The 9,315-nt window shown below is 40.6% G+C and overlaps 1 pseudogene; it reads left to right on the top strand.

The window, feature by feature from the left end:
* The first annotated feature begins 7,963 nt into the window (after nucleotides 1-7,963).
* Nucleotides 7,964-8,788, top strand: LOC138157573 (small ubiquitin-related modifier 2 pseudogene; annotated as a pseudogene).
* Nucleotides 8,789-9,315: the final 527 nt, after the last annotated feature.

Genomic DNA, 9,315 nt, shown 5'->3' with positions numbered 1-9,315 from the left:
AAAACTAAAACTCTCCCTGTAGCCTCGTTTGTTTGTCTAAGCGGCCCTCTTCACTCTGCCCCTTTGTTCCGTGTGTTCACTCCCCCCCCCCCCCCCCCCCCCCCCGCCTCCCGACCATGTGCTTCTGCAGTAAGTAGCCATTGCCCCTCTTTAGTGGGGAAACAAGGAAAGGTTGTTGCCACATTCTTGCCACATTCTGGATAAAGGTGCAAAGAAAAAAAGGAGCAAATCCTAAAAGTTGTATCACTGGCTCTTGCTAATACCTAAAAACCTTTGGAAATGTCTTTGAGAAGCTCTGTGAATAGTAATAAACTAGAAAATGTCCAAAGAAGGATTTTTTTCCGATCGTATCCAACTCTTCACACCTCCACCTGGGGTTTTCTTGCAAAGTCACTGGAGTGGTCTGTCATTTCCTTCTCTGGCTCATTTTATAAATGAGGAAACTGAAGCAAACAGGGATAAGTGACTTGTCCAGGATCATACAGCAAGTAAGTGTCTGAGGCTTGATTTGGACTCCCAAAGAGGAGTCTTCTTGATTCCCTGCTCAGTACTCTGTCCACCATACCACCTAACTGCCTAAATAAGGATAGGACTATAAAGGTGACCTTGCTTCCTCTAAAATTATAGAATCTCAGAGCTGAAAGGAACCTTATAGGTCATCTAGGCTAGGGATCACCTCCAAAAGACATACCCCAAACTAGCCATGTGACCTTGACCAAGTCACTTAACCCCAATTGCCCTCCAAAAAAAAAAGGCAAAAAAACCCATACCCCATAAATCATCTTTTATCCTTCCCTTAACAACCCCTGGCAATGATGAATTCACTACCCCAAGTAGACAACTGAGCCTAGATTTCAGTAACATCAATAAAACACTTATTATTACTGTGTATGAACTCTCCAAATAGGCATGAGGATTGTAACCACGAGGTGACAAGGCTGATTTTTAAACTTTCAGGTAGTTCCAGGTGTTAGGGAATTTTCCCTTACATCCATCAATCCTAACTGCACCTTCCTCTAGCTGATCCTAATTCTGCCCCCAGAGACCACACAAGAATAAGTTCAGTCCCTCCTTCACATGGTAGACTTTTAAATATCTGAAGACAGCCTCAGTGTCTTCTCCAGATTAAACATTCCCCTTTCCTTCAACTGATCCTTGTACATCCTGACTGAATCCTCTGAGAAATGCCATTTTGTTGGCTTTAGTCTCATTCTGACCCTACTGTCCAAAATACTAGCTGTCCCTTTCAGCTTTGCCATCAGCAAATTTATAACTGCCATCCATGCCTTCAGCGAAATCACTGATAACACAAAATTTTAAAACCCTTTGAACTCAATTAAGCCAAGGACACAGCCCTCAGTTGGAGACCTCCCTCCCATCTGATATTTTTCCCTCAAGGTAGGAATGTCAATGAAGTCCTAGGAACCTTGGGGAATTTGACAGCTCACTGTAGATAAGGCCTGAAGATAGTCCCCTCTGAGCTTTGCATAAATCCTGGCTTCCTTCCATTATCTCTACTTCTAGTTATTATTTGGATGATTTAAGGCAAATCTGGACTATAGCAATACAATAGCAAAAATCTAGTAAATGTCCAGACTAATTCCTGGGGCAGGCTCCCTGCAGGCCATGTTTCTGAGCATTTCCCAAGCTTCCTCCCTCTATCACCCTCATTCCATTCCTTCCAGCCTTGCCCATGGCCCATGATAAGAAGGAAGTTACAAAGACTTAGCAAATCAGGGTTGCCTAGAAACTCAGAGAGGTCCCCTAGGAAGGTTTGTCCCTGCACCTGAGTGTATGAAAAGAAAAAAAAACATTTCAGAAGGCTCATGGTTGGCAGAGCAATCTAACCAGGATACATTTCTTCTGTTTCTCAACTGCTGTCATGCAGGGATTCTTGACCTAGGGTCCATGAATAGATTTCCAAGCACTGATAAGTTTGTTAGTAAATCTATTAAAATTCTGACAAGGGATCCATTAACTTCTCTCATCTTCCAAAGCAGACCAGGGCACAAAGGTTAAGAATCCCTGGTCCAATGGGAACAAAATTAGTATCAAGATTGTTAAAGGGGGACTGAGCCAAAATGACAGCATAGAAGCAGGAAAACTCTGTGAGCTACCCCCATAACCACATCAAATACTTATAAAATATGACTCTAAACAAACTTTAGAACTACAGAACCCACAAAGTGACAGAAACAAATCTCCTGCTGAAGGCAGCCCTGCAGGCAGACAGAAAGGGTTCAACACAGCATGCTGGGAGCTGAGCTCAGCCCCACATGAGCCTGAGGTTTTAGCCTCAGGGCAGCCCTGACCAGTGCCTGCAATGGACATTGAGAGAGTGGATCACCAGCAGCAGTGGTGGTTTCCAGAATTTTTAACACTAAATGCCAAAAAAAAGTGAGAGGTCAGTGTAGAATTCTGTTGGAACTGGGGGGGGGGGACAGAGGAATGGGTCTGGCACCTGCCGCTGGAGGGAGAAGCATCTGAGGCGCTGTGGCCGTGCAGCCGCCTCCTTGTGGCTGCTTCAAAGCTCCTGGCCTGCAGATAGTAGGGTAGCCAAGCAACCATTCTGAGGGTAATTGCTCTTGCTTTAACCTGCCTGGATCTGGATCACGGTCTTGGGTTGTGGTGCTGAGGTGTGTGCCCAGTGAGCCAGAGTTTGTGGGAGCTATAGAGACGGCACCTTCCTAATAGCTCCAGCAGCTGCAAAAACCCCAGCGATTTGGGATAAAGATCTGCCTTCTAGAAGCAGAGTTCTACTGTGGCAAAGAGCTCTAAAGTCAAGTAATTGAGTGGCAACATGAGCAAGCAAAGGAAGCAAAGCAAGAACAGCAATCCAACTTTAAATTCTTTCTTGGGGGACAAAAAGGATCAAAGCATGGAACAAAAAGGAGAAAAAGTCAGAACTCCTGCACCAAAAGTTTCCAAGAAAAAAGAAGGATTTTGAAAAACAAATAAGAAAAGTGGAGGAAAAATTGGGAAGAGAAATGAGAATGATGCAAGAAAATCATGAAAAGAGAGTCAACAACCTGACTGAAGAAAATAACACCTAAAAAAAGACTAACTCAAATGGCAAAAGAGGCAAAAAGAGCCAATGAGAAAAATGCCTTAAAAAGCCAAATTTGCCAGATGGAAAAAGAATCTCAAAAGCTCACTATAGCAGCAAGCAGCCCAGCATTCCCAGGGTGGCTGCACAACTCAGGTTCTTAGATCTGCTTTGATAAAGGAAAGCAACTCAAAATGGGTTAACAAGCTTATTTTAATCAGTCAAATATGTATCGTTTACCTAGTTCAGGGGAAAAAGGTCAGCACCCCGAACTTCAGAGTATACAGACAGAATTATGTAAACAGTTTCCAAACTGTCCCACCATTACATCCATACCAAACCAGCATCTGGGTTTCATCAACATCTGGAATTTTCAAAGCCGAGGGGCTCTCAACAACGGCTTCCCAGAGTCTCATTTGATCAAATCACAGAACATGTCTCAAAGCGAGCCCCAAAACAAAGCTACACATCAGGGCTTATCTATAACCTTCTCCTGGCTCAGAGAATGTAACAACCTTCTGGACCCACTGGCCAATCAAAAAGTATCTACTGAAAAACAAGCCTCCTACCCCAGGCTCCAGGTGCACTTTAGCCTAGGGGCAGGGAAGATCTTGAAAATTTACATTCCCATTACACTCACTGAAGAGAATAATGCCTTCAGAATTATTTTGGAGCAAATGGAAACTAGTGACTTTATGAGAAATCAAGATACTATTAAACAGATCTAAAAGAATGAAAAAAATTGAAAGCAATGTAAAATATCTCACTGAAAAAACCACTGACCTGGAAAATAGATCCAGGAGAGATAATTTAAAAATTATTGGACTACCTGAAAGCCATGATCAAAAAGAGAACCTAGAAATCATCCTTAAAAAAATTCTCAAGGAAAATTGCCCTGATGTTTTAGAACCAGATGGCAAAATAGAGGTTGAAAGAATCTATCGATCACCTCTTGAAAAAGATCCCAAAAAGAAAACTCCTAGGAATATTATAGCCAGGTTCTGTAGTTCCCAGATCAAGGAGAAAGTATTACAAACAGCCAAGAAAAAACAATTTGAATATTATGGAAACACAATCAGGATAACACAAGATCTAGCAGCTTCTACATTAAGGGATCGAAGGGCTTGGAATATAATATTCCAGAGGTCAAAGGACCTGGGATTAAACCAAGAACCACCTACCCAGCAAAACTAAGTATCATGTTTCAGGGAGAAATATGGTTATTCAAGGAAATAGAGGACTTCCAAGCATTCTTGATGAAAAAACCTGAGCTGAACAGAAAATTTGGCATTCAGATATAAAAAACAAGAAGAACATGAGAAGGTAAACAGGGAAAAGAAATCATAAGGAATTTATCAAAGTTGAACTATTTACATGCCTACATGGAAAAACAATAATTGTAACTTATGAAACTTTTCTCAGTATGAGGGATAGTTAAAAGGAATATAAATGTATATATATATTATATATGTATACATACATATAGATGTCTATATAGGAGGGTATATGTGCATATGAACACATATGTGAGTGTGTGTATATATGTGTACAGGTATACATAGACAGAGGGCACAGGATCAATTGAATAGGAAGAGATGATATTTAAAAGGTGAAATTGAGAGGTGAGAGAAGAATATAATGAGAGGAGATGGGGAGAGACAGAATGGGGTAAATTATCTCATTTAGAAGAGGCAAGGGATAACTGTTACAATGGAGGAGAAGAACAGGAAGGCAAAAGGGAATGCGTCAACCTTATTCTCATTGAATTTGGCTTAGGTAGGGAATGACATACACACTAAATTGGGAATCTTGCCCTACAGGAGAGTAGCGGGAAGGGGATGAGAGGGGGGGATGATGGAAGGGAGGGCAGGTTGCAGTGGAGGGTAGTTAGAAGCACACACTTTTGAAAAGGGACAGGGTCAAAGTAGAAAATAGAACAAGTGGGGGGCAGGATAGGATGGAGGGAAATATAGTTAGTCTTTCACAATATATACACTATGGAAATGTTTTGCATAACTACACATGTACAACCTATGTTGAGTTGCTTATCTTCCCAGTAAAGGTGGGTAAAGAGGGAGGAAGGGAAAGAATAAGGAATTCAAAGTTGTAAAATCAAATGTTTAAAAATATATTATTTTTTTTTTTACATGCAACTGGGAAATAAGATATACAGGCACTGGGGTATGGAGATCCATCTTGCCCTACCAGGAAGTCAGAGGAGGGATGGGGGAGGATATAGGACAGAGCAGACTGGAGGAGGGGGTATACAGTGGGATCGCTGTTTTGGGGTGGTGGATAGGAGAAAGACGGGGAGAAAATGTGTAACTTAAAATCTTGTGGAAATGAATGATGTAAACTAAAAAGAAACATAAAATTTAATTTAAAATAAATAAATACATTTTTTTTAAAAGCTTGTTAAAGGAAAGATCTGGAGCATAAGTCAAGAGTAAGTCTGGCAAAGTTTTACAGGGGTGGCAAACCTGCAACCTCGAGGACACACATGGCCCTCTAGGTCCTCAAGTGTGGCCACTAGAGGGCCACACGTGTCCTCGAGACCACAGGTTCCCCATCCCTGTAAAACTTAGCAGAACACAAAGTCATGGATGGACCTTTCTTCTGCAAAGTTTGTAAACTCTACTTCTGGTCTTCTGAAAGTCAAGGGGAAACACTCTTTTCTCTCGTATGGGAATGACAATGTTGTAACTAATTTTAATTTGGCAGGACTCCCATTTTTTTCTCTTCCACTTCAAAGAACAAGTATGGGATAGGTACTGACCTGGATTAGTGGTGTAGCTTTTGGGCATGATGCAAGGCATCTGATCCTCAGACATCCCCTGGCTTGTTTTGGACATATCAGCATCAACTGGGGTTGCCAGGTTTCCTAGAGCTATTCGTGGCCAGATAGACATCTCCAACACCATATCTAAGTCTCCTCCCTTGACAAAAGTTTGGCCCTTGATAACAAAGATCAATATTCCCAAACTGAATTTCTGTTCTCTACCTTTCATCCTAGGGTGTCCTCTGATGAGATGTATGAAGGGAAATTTTTTAACACCCTTCTACCCTCAATATTTGAAAGTCTATCAATAGTTGTCCGCATGTAGCGATGCCCCCCCAACACACACACACACACACACACACACACACACACACACACACACACTGTTAGCTCACATTCAAAAGACACTGCTCTGCTTTCATCACCCTGGTCATGAACCAGAGGAGGACCTTATGAAACAGAGCTCAGCTGGAGATAATAAGACCAGCAACCACGTAGCTGGCAAACCATGTGCATCAGAAGAGTTAGCCGTGTTGGCCACCACTCCTCCCCCTCCTACCTTCACCCCACTGAGCTGAAAATAATGAACCATCACCTCTCCCTGACACCTGTGGTGTGGTTGGTGGCTTTTGACAAGAGCCCGATAAATTTGTCAGCATCTGGGGAAAATTCCCTTTGTCTCACTCTGGCTCCATCTCTACCCATGCTATCAACTGGGGTGGCTGCTATCAAAGCTTATGCAGAAGAAAGTGAAAAAGAGAGAGAATTTAAGCACAAGAGTAGGGCAGAGTATATAGGGCAAAGGGCAGAGACATAGTAGTATTTAAAAAATACTTTTGGTTTTAATTCATGTGATGATCTTGTTTAGGCATTTAGAAAATAATGTGAAATTCTATGATATAGCTTTAATCTAAATCGATAATCCTCAAAGAAAATTTGTAAGACTATAAGAATCCTTCAGGTGGTCCTCAGACTGAGGCATTGGAATGTGAATAGGTTATAACATGACCAGGTTGATATTCTTATATTTAGCAGAACATTTAAAATTGCAGATCTTATATTCATATACTTTATTCTTCATAAAATCTAACCAAAACATTCACATTTTTAAACCCTACATAAAATCACAAACTCCAAATATACACTTTATTTTTTAAATCGATCATTAATGCCAACAAAATAGTAGCAAGAAAATCCTGTCTCTTAATCCGCTTCTGATTTCTTTCTCATCTATATTCCCCCCCAAGTTTTCTTCTTATTATTTTTTCCATCATTATGGTCAATTTCTTGGTCCTGCATCTTCACTTTGTATTATTTTTTATGCCTTCTCACATTTCATTGTGTTGTTCATATCTGTCATTTCTTATGGCACATTAATAGCCCATCCATTTGTTAGCCACAATTTGTTCAAACATTCTTGAACCATCAGTTGTTTCTCAATCTCTCTCTCTCTCTCTCTCTCTCTCTCTCTCTGTATGTGTGTGTCTTTGTCTCTGTCTCATAATACTTGGTTATTCTACCCACTTAAAAATAATTACCATTGTTAGGTAAGAGCACTTCTTTATTGAATCTATCTTGACCTGTACACCTTCTTGAGCTAGCATAATATCTGCCATATAACAGGTACTTAATAGATCTTGTTGATTGGTTGATTACCTGAGATCTCATAGTTGCTTTAAGTCATTGTTTGAGAGATTTGGTTGTACCATAAGGAATTCATGTAAAACAATGAGCAATCTTGAAAATCAGAATGATTCAGGTTCTGAAAGCATAGAAGCTGGAACAAATATGGTATTCTAGTACACCTCTGAGGAGCAAAGGTAGGCCTGAGATGTGGCACAGAGGAGCAATGTCAAGGAGCATCATGGGTTCTACAGACATCTTGGAGCAGATGATAGAAGTCCTGAGAAAAAGCTGACTTTCTCCAATTTTTCCTCCTCATACTTGTCTATAGACATTATAATATATTCTTTCATTACCCAAATGTTTTCAGTAAATGGAATTTTTGCTCCTCTTCTTCCTCCTCCTCCTCTTCCTCCTCCTCGTCCTCCTTGTCCTCCTCCACCTCCTCCTTCTTCTCCTCCTCTTCCTCACCATCACCACCACCATCATCTTCCTCCTCCTCCTCCTCCTCCTGCTCCTGCTCCTCCCGCTGCTGCTTCTCCCTCCATTCCCTTGGAGCAGACCACCCTGGTGCCTCTTTTGTGAAGCGGTGGCTGAGGAGACCCCCGGACTCGCCATGGTCGACGAAAAGCCAAAGGAAGGAGTCAAGACTGAAAACAACGACCACATTAATTTGAAGGTGGCAGGGGCGAGATGGTTCGGTGGTGCAATTTAAGATTAAGAGGCACACACCACTTAGTAAACTGATGAAAGCCTATTGTGAACGACAGGGTTTGTCAATGAGGCAGATCAAATTCCGATTTGATGGGCACCCAGTCAATGAAACAGACACACGTGCACAGTTGGAAATGGAGGATGAAGATACAATTGATGTATTCCAGCAGCAGACAGGAGGCGATTACTAAGAAGAGAATCTACAGCTCTGCTCCAGAACTGTGCTCCCAAGGAAAACAATACATTCACAATTAGAAAACCAAGATTTGGCTCATCCACATCCTGACTACTGCAGTATAGTTTTCTCTCTTCTTTGATTCCCTTCCCCATACCTTTTATTGTACATAAAGTAACTGGTGTATGTGCACAGGCATAATGCGTATTTTTTTTTAACTAAATGGCCGATGGTATGTTTTGATCAACATCAAATGGAGATGGGGAGGGGAAAAAACAAACTGGTTCTGTGAAAATATCCCTTTTCTCCATTAGTGGCATGCTCATTCAACTTTTATCTTTATATTCCAGTAAGTTATTTTGCTCTCACTGTTTAACAACAACAACAACAAAAAAAAAAAACCCCACAAAAAAAATCCTTGAATACCTTGTTTGATTGGATAATTTCAATGTTTTTCTTTTTCATTGTAAAACCAAGGACAATTTTATAACTTTTTTTAGGTAGCTGTTACACGTAGGGTAATCTCTGTCTCTCAGTAGGGATAAATTACTATAGAGAAATTGATCCTAGATAGTTTTCCCTTCAAGTCAAACATCTTGTTGTTTAAATAAACTTCTTGTTTAAAAAAAAAAGTAAATGGAATTTTTCCTTGACCATTAAGAAACCAGGGGTTAACTAGAGATATCTATAATTGTGAAGTTAGGCAGAAAGCCCAACCTCTGCTTAAATATTAAGAATTTCCCTAAATAGGGCCTCAAAGTGAGATTGTCACTGAACTCATAATTTTTCGTCAAAAATGAACTCCCTAAAAGCAAAAAAGGAAGGGATTATATGGACCTTATGAGCAAATTATTATAAAAGAGTATTACACAGATAAATCTATTATTAATATTTTTGTAGAGAAAGGTCATTTTTTCCCCTGACATCATCCTTGAGGTCAAGTTCTAGTGTTGGAATTACAGAGTCAAAGGCTATGAA

The sequence above is a fragment of the Petaurus breviceps genome, unplaced genomic scaffold, assembly GCF_028583685.1.
Source record: "Petaurus breviceps papuanus isolate PSGF00001 unplaced genomic scaffold, PetGlider_PUasm1.0 172, whole genome shotgun sequence".
Classification (NCBI taxonomy): Eukaryota; Metazoa; Chordata; class Mammalia; order Diprotodontia; family Petauridae; genus Petaurus; species Petaurus breviceps.
This window is presented reverse-complemented; position numbering and strand designations above follow the sequence as displayed.